Here is an 8,106-nt window from a genome sequence, read left to right as displayed (position 1 = left end):
CTGAACACTGGAGGGGATATCCCCCCCACCCAAAAAAAGTGGAGGTGTTAATCCCCCCCGTACCCCCCTACCCCCTGCGCGCATGGTAGGCCACATAATGGCCACGAGTGCACAAGATGCAAGTTGGCACCTCGACAGAGTGCAGTCTAGTGGGGGCATGGTGGCGCCTGCTGTGACTTCTCTGTCAAGGTTGGCTGCCGGGATGTGGCGTAACCTCGACAGCCTCACAGCTAGAAGGTCCTAGGTTCGATTCCCGCCGGGGGACGCTGTGGGTACTGGGGGCGTGTTCTCTCCTCTGCGTCATTAGCGCCCACACCCTAGGTGGGGTTGGTGAAAGGGCCTTTCTGTGTGGAGTTTGCATGTTCTCCCCATGTCTCCTAGGGTTGATACCCTCACAAAAACATGCAGTAATCCTGGTCTCTATAATGCCTCCCCCTGGCCAGCCGGGGCACCTGATGGAGGGGAATGGAACTGGTTGGAATAACGTGTTCCTTCCACCCGCTACGTCCAAACCGGGGGAAATCCCCCCTGTCAGGTGAAAGGATGCACTGAAGGAAGCATGAGGTCAGTCTGTTGTCTCCCCAGGCACGGCAGAGGGAGAGCAGAAACCAGGATTACAGATTAGGTAATTGGCACTGGGTGAAAAAATTGGTTACAAAATCGTGGGATAAAAATTTAGAACAAAGAAGAGTGCAGTATAGTTTGCTTCCTATTTACAATGACCTTAGGAGTCATGGTTCCTCTTTCCAGGCAATAGTTGTTGTTTTTAAGTAATTTGACATGAGGAACAAAGTGTGAATTCATAATTATTTCTCTTTTCTTTATACTGTGTTTCATCGTGGCTGGATTACTGTAACTCTATAAGCCAGGTAGCCTCGACCAGCTATCTCCTGTCCGCTACCAAAACGTATGAGCATAATACGCTGGTTCTGGCCTCGCTCCATTTGCTTCATGTTTGTTTTTATAATTAATTTTAAACGTTTAATATTCGTTTTTTTAAAACTCTTCATGGGCTGGCTCCTCTCTATCTCGCTGCTGTAAACATCGCCACAACCAGTTCATTTTAACAGAAAATTAGAAATTGTATTCATACATTATGTTAGTCATCTGAAATGTTTTTGCTTTAGTCTAGTTTTGGTGAACTAAATATCATTTGATTTTTTTTAATTTTGATTTTTTTGATTATCATAGATTTTTTTTCTGTGGTGGTGTCGTAAAGGCTGATACTGCTTGACAAAGATAGCTGATCTACAAGCGTACAATGCTTAGTTTGGGTCCCAGGGAGACGTCTAAATGTCTCTTTTGGGTAACAAGCTAAAACGTTTGGGAACCCCAGCTTTAACCAACAGCAATCATGGTTGTTTTGAATTAAATGTGCTTCTCAAATAAAGTATGATTTGATTTGATTTGATATGATATAGGACTTTCCTGATATTTTTACTTTGCTGAAGCATTTCCTACTTTCTTTTACTTCTACTCCACTAAATCTCAGAGGCAAAAATACTTTTACTCCACCACAATTATTTGAAAAATTATCAAAATAATCATATTTGAACTTGGGACCGCTCACTTCACACCAGGTGTGATTCGAGCGGTGCTCCTAAAACAGGAGCTAAGCTCCAACATCCGGCTTTGTCCGGTTCCACAAAAATGCAAAAGGGCGATCGCTATTTGCGTCCCCGCACATAGGGGACGCAGGTTAGCATTTCACCAGACCAGGTTAGCTTTCACCAGCGTCGGCAGGTTAGCATTTCACCCGCGTTAACCAGAGGTGGAAAAAGTAATAACATGTCTTACTTGAGTAAAAGTATCAATACTGCAATGTAGAAATACTCTGTTACAAGTAAAAGTCCAGAATTAAAATAATGTACTTGAGTTAGAGTTAGGCATAGCATAGTTCTTAACAAATTCGGAGTAATGAACCTTCGGACCAATGCCATGGCACCAAAAGTACAAAAGTATCGGCATCGAAATGTACTTAAAGTACCAAAAGTAAAAGTACAAAATGCTTGAATATAGCAGATCTACAAGCTCACAATGCGTCACGATGCGACACGGTGTGAGCCTGTAGATTGGCTATTTTCAAATAACCTAGGTATAGAATAGGGCTAAAGTGGATTAATGTATGTTTCATAATATAATCATTTATATCTGCAAAGTAACTAGTAACTAAAGTTTTCAAATAACTGTAGTGGAGAAAAAGTACAATATTTGGATACGAGATGTAGTGGAGTAGATGTAAAAGTATCGGAAATTGGGAATTCTCAAGGAAAGTACAAATACCTCTAAATTGTACTTATAAGTACAGTACTTAAGTGAATGTACTTAGTTACTTTACAACAGTGAGTGTTACTGAGGTTAGGGTTATGTTGTAGTACTCAAAGGACTACAATTTGGCCGGAACTATCAAACCGGATTCAGTTTTAACCCAAAATATTCCCCTGCGCTCAAGGACATACTTTTAGGGCCTACCTAATAAACTCCTTGATGCGGAGTAGTTTTGCTTTTGAAAAATGTGTTCGGTATATGCATCTTTTAGTCCAACTCGTAGCAACTGGAAAGACTACACAAGGCTACTCAAGCATTTTAATAGGGATTGGGGAAACAAACGGAGGGAACCAAATCAGAGCGACACCGCTTCTTCGAGTGGTTTCCGCGTTGGGCGGAAACGAACACCAGGCTTTCCCCCAGAAAGCCTGGCAGGCGAGGTTAGGTGCTACCTGACAGCACTCCGTCTCCACTTGGGGCCGGTCCCCTGCACATGTTGCGACGCGTCTCTGGGACTGGGACGCCCAAAAGAGATGACCCTCGATCCTCCAAAAATGTCCGGTCCCAAAAAATGCCCGGGACTCTGAAGCGTGGCTTATGTCTGGCCTACATCTTGGCGCAAACGGCTCAAAGTTTGCTGCACGCACAGGGTCCCATTGGCCAAGCTTTGCAGGATGCGCCGTGACTGGCTAGCGGGGCGCTAGATGAAATGAACTGATAAATAGCACCGCTCACTTCACACTAGGTGTGTTTTTTTCATAGGTTGTTGATTGCTTTTGACTTTTGATTACTTTTGATCCTTTTGACAGGCCTGAAGGGCTCTCCAGTTCCGACTTTCCAACGTGCAGCTTGTTAGGCCAGCACTGTTACTCCAGCGCCCCCCAGGGGTTTCCCTAAACTTTGTCCCATCCAGTGTTCTCCTGCGTCCCCCCCCCCCCCCCCACACACACCCCCCCCCCACACCTGTTTCCAACTGATTTGATTAGTGACTGGACTCCTCCCGGGCACAGCCTTGCTGTGTTGAACTGATTGCGTGCTTTCTTAATGGACCCTGTTTGTTCTATCCAGTGCTCGTTCATTCGTTTCCCTGCTCCTGAACTTACCACCTGTACCTGCCATTCTCTCCCTCCGTTCGGGTCCAGTATTGCTCCCGTGTTGCCCTGTGAGGCTACATTTATTTTCCGTTTTGTTCTATCCAGTGTATTATTGCCTATGTTCTGTATATCTACGTTCCCGTGTAGGGAGAGTTTTGTATCTCGTCTGTTTTGGTTTGTGTGACTTCAGTAAAAGTTTACATTATACTTCAACCAGTGCCGTGTCCTGCCTGTCTGATTCCACGCTTGTTCAGGGGGTTCCTAACACAGCTTCCCGAACTCTAATTACAGGTAATGCTTTTCAGAAGTTGTGAGTGACGTCATTTTGTAGTTGAACCGGACCTTTCCGACGAAAGGTTTGGTGGTCGAAGAGAGTATGGACAGGCCTTAATGGTGTTTTTCTTCATGCTTTAACTATTGAACAATAGCAGATATACAAGCTCACAGCGCGGCACTCGCATACATCTGCTATTCTTTGAAAAATCGTCAACATTTGAATTTCAACCCGATTTTGATCCGACTCTCTAAGTGTCTTCTAAATCCTTCTGAGGTGTTTTGCAAAACACGTCTCTACGTCAGTGGTTCTCAAACTCTTTCATGTCAAGGACCCCCAAAATGACATGCATTCGGCCACGGACCCCCAACTAAAAATATGTTGTTCCAGGGACCACCCAGAGGCAAGTATTTGAGTTACAAATGTTCGCTTTTAAAAAAGATATATTCAAAGACTTGCAAAAAAAAAATAGCAGATCTACAAGCTCGCAGCGTGGCACTCTGTGCTGCGCTGCAAGCTTGTATATCTGCTATTTTTCAATCGTTAAAGCATTCAATAATTCGAGGTTAAAACTGTCACTTCAGATGACAATCACGTGGGTACCCCCCTCAGTGTCGCGACCCACAGGTTGAGAACCAGTGATCTTACCCAGCCCCCGAAACACTGTAACACTCCAAGAGTCACAGGGGTTGACACTAAGGTCTCAGAGGCACTTGCCCGTCGGGCAAGTACAGGTCATGTTCTACTTGCCCAAAGGTCATGCCCACTTGCCCGAAAATGAATCATATAAAATGATAGGTAAGATTTTAAATACAGCTCAATTTAACACTTATTTATTTACTTTCTGGGGCTGTGCCATAAAAGAAATGTCATCCTCCTCAATACCTCCAAATCCAAATACCTACATAGCTATGATTGAATATGTCTATGGTTTCACACTTACTATTCTATATTTTTAAGTGTAGCAACCGTGAAAAAAGCACATGGTAAACCAGAGCTCTTATTTTACATTCCACAGACCAGAAGACAGAGTGCTTTGGCCATGTCCACGTGTTTAGACAGACATCTTGTGTTGTGTTTATAGACAGTTGCCTCCCCTCTCAAATGAGCACTTGCCCGGTCGGGCAACCTGAAAGAAATTTTCACCTGCCCGACAGTTTTATTTACCTGCCGGGGGCAGGTGGGCAAGCCTTAGTGTCAATGCCTGAGTCATATAGAGTGACCAGACGTCCCGGTTTACCCGGGACTGTCCCGTTTTCAAGCTACGTGTCCCAGCGTCCCGACAAATATCTCTAAAACACTATCATGTCCCGGTTTTCGGCAGAATAAAAATAATAGTAGCTGTTTGCGTAGACATTTATCATGTTCTTTTCGTGAAAACGTGCTCACCTAACCAATCAGAAAACATGAACAAATTCATTGCGTGTCTGAATTCAACACTGAGCCTGTCTGTCAGTCACTCAAACTGCCTGTTTGCAACCTTGCGGTGCGTGTGTGAGCGTGCACGAACGTTAGAGAATGGGCACGCGCGTGCGCGGTAACGTGCACATTGCTTTTAGGGTCTCGGTTTTAGGCAACAGTGTTTCGGCGTCCCGGTTTGAGTGGCTGAAAATAAGGTCACCCGATTCATATGGTTCCTCATTCCAGACAATGGCTGTTGGTGTTTATGTACGGGTAATTTAACACGAGGAACAAAGTGTCCCAGGTAGAATTTATCAAAATTTCCCTTCTCCGTATACTTCCTAAATGTGATTCCCATAAATGATTACAGCCCACTTTGTTAAAGGTCATAGGGCTGGACACAGCAGAGCTGTTAGCGTAGCCTAGAGAACACGGTTTAAGTTCGCAGCGACGACCAAACTAGACGCTAAAGTCGAACTGCATCCGCGGCGAGGAGATGGACAACAGCGACGGCGAAGGGTTTTACAACAAGATGGAGGAGGAGGGGACAGAGCCCACATCACGGCAACGGATACGGGATCAATTCCAAGGTACGGTAAGCTAAACCAGGGGTCTTCAACAGGGGGTCCGGGACCCCTAGGGGGTCCTCAGAGTTACTACAGTACAGGGGATCCTCCAAATCTTTGTGATAGAGATCTTTTTTCTCTCCTTTATTCCTTTATTCCCTCCTATATTAGCCACTTGAACCCTAGAGTCCAAATTCTGAGAACCTTAGCCAAAAATAGCGGATATACAAGCTCACAACGCCTCGCAGTAGATCGGCTATTTTTGGCAAAGAGGTTTGGTGTAGAGGGGGAAAAGAACGGACGGAGTACAGAGTGAAAGGTCAAGTGTATTAAGTAGGGCTGGGATGCGATTACAATTTTTAATCTAATTAATTACAGGCTCTGTGATTAAATAATCGCAATTAATCACATTTTAATTGCACATCGACCTGAGAAGCATTTTTTTTTTTCAAGTAAAACACATTTTGTTGTACGAGTGAATCTAAATTTCGCATCCACTGGGCCAAGCAAAGCGCTCTGATCGGCTACTTCTCCCTTCGCGTTTGTTGTCTCTTCTTGGTTGGTGCATCGCTATGATCGATATGCCTGAAACTGAAGGTTCTGTGGTGCAAAAACTAAGTGCGATTAAAATGCGTAATTTTTTAATCGCGTTCGTTTTCTGTAATTAATTAATCTCAATTAATCAGTTAAAGTCGCAGCCTTAGTATTAAGTATTGACGGTTCAAGTGGCAGACAAAAATAATACGAGTAATACGACATACTAGACAGCACAACATCTACCCAGCCACCCACAACCCTGAGGAGAGAGAAATTGATTAAACACAATTGTGTACAAATGAAATATAGTTGAAATTAAAATAAGTTAAAGGTAAAGGTGGTAATGTAATAAAGTAAAGGAAAAGAAAAAATAATAATAATAATAATATTGGAAAATGCATTTTAATCAATGGAGGTCATAGAGTTTATGTGTGATAAATTTGACTCTTGGCTAGATTTTTTACTTATTGCTTTGTTTGAATTGTGTTTTTAAATTAACTTGAATGCAAAGCACTTTGAACTGATGTCTGAAAGAGGCTCTATGAATAAAGATGATTTTATCTAATTGAAAGTCCATTTAAAGTTCTTTTTTTTTTGTATAGGCCTATATATTTTTGATTTACCAGACTGTAAACCACAAACTAGTCATGTTTTAATCTGTTAAAATGTTAATGCACTCCCCCCTCATTTTGTTTAATTGTCTGTTTTAATGTTATCTGCTCCCTTTGTCTGCTGAATATTGCTTGTACGGACTTAGACTGTTGTTCCACAAACTGTTGGAGATATGCTGTTTTTCCACTTTCCATACGTATTATGTCTTATAATTAAGTGAGTTAAGTTAAAAAAAAAAATCTAACTCAACAAAATGAGGGGGAAATGCATTAAGAATCTAACAGATTAAAAACTTCTAGTTTGTGGTTTACAGTCTGGTAAATCAAAAAATATATATATCTACATTCAAAATGTAAAAATATGGACTCAGACAGTTTTTTTGTCTTAGGTACTCAATTGAACAATTTTGCCATCCGCCAGTATTGCCAAGTCGGCTTATTACAGTAGGGTGGAAACCTCGTATCTCCAAGTTTCAAACGTGTACGTTCTTTCACAAAGCAAAGCCCTGCTTCATCATACAAGGCCGTCGCACAAAAGTAGTGAAAACAGCAGATCTACAAGCACACAACGCCTCGCACCGCATCTGCTGTTTTCACTAGTTTAAATCATTTTTAAAATGATAAATGCAAAACGAACAGTTTTGGACATACAAGGTTTCCACCCGACAACGACGATAAGCGACTTTGGGCTTGTTTCTAAATTGTAGCTTGCTTTTTTTGGGCTTCCTTCCTAACGTTGTTTATACCAGTGCTGAAACATTTTCATGTCAAGGACCAGCGAAAATTAATATGTATTTGTACGCAAACAAAAAAGTTTAGACTATTTAGTGCCCAGCCCAGCTCAAAAATGGCAGGTAACGAATAGAGGAATCCAAATGGGCGAAACGGACGGGCTGATTGTGCAGTAGGCTTCTCATGCCTGTATGTTTTTGACTAAACAAAGGTAAAAATCTCACATGAAGATGCAGATCCAGTTTTAAGATAAAATGTGAAGAAACAGCTGGAAAATAAAATAAATTGCCATAAGTTGGCCATCTTTAAACAAATTTGTCTTTAAGGTTGGAACGCAATGCCATGTTCAGTTTGGGAATAAAAAGGCCAACAAACCATTTATTTAAAAAAAAAAAAAAAAAAAAAGGCAGATCTACACGCTCGAAATGCGTAATTTTGTGCCGTGTTAGAGTTGCTTTTTGGCAACATTTTTTTTAATCATTTTAAATATATATATATATAATTTTTTTTGGCCAGTAGAAATTAATTCGCGTCTTGCAGGGTTAAGCTTGCAGATCTGCTACTTTTGATGCTTTTGTGTGACACTGTATAATATGAATTTGGAGATAAGGAGATACTGTATA

This window comes from Nannobrachium achirus (genome assembly GCF_963921795.1).
Source record: "Nannobrachium achirus genome assembly, chromosome: 2".
NCBI classification, from domain to species: domain Eukaryota; kingdom Metazoa; phylum Chordata; class Actinopteri; order Myctophiformes; family Myctophidae; genus Nannobrachium; species Nannobrachium achirus.
This window is presented reverse-complemented; position numbering follows the sequence as displayed.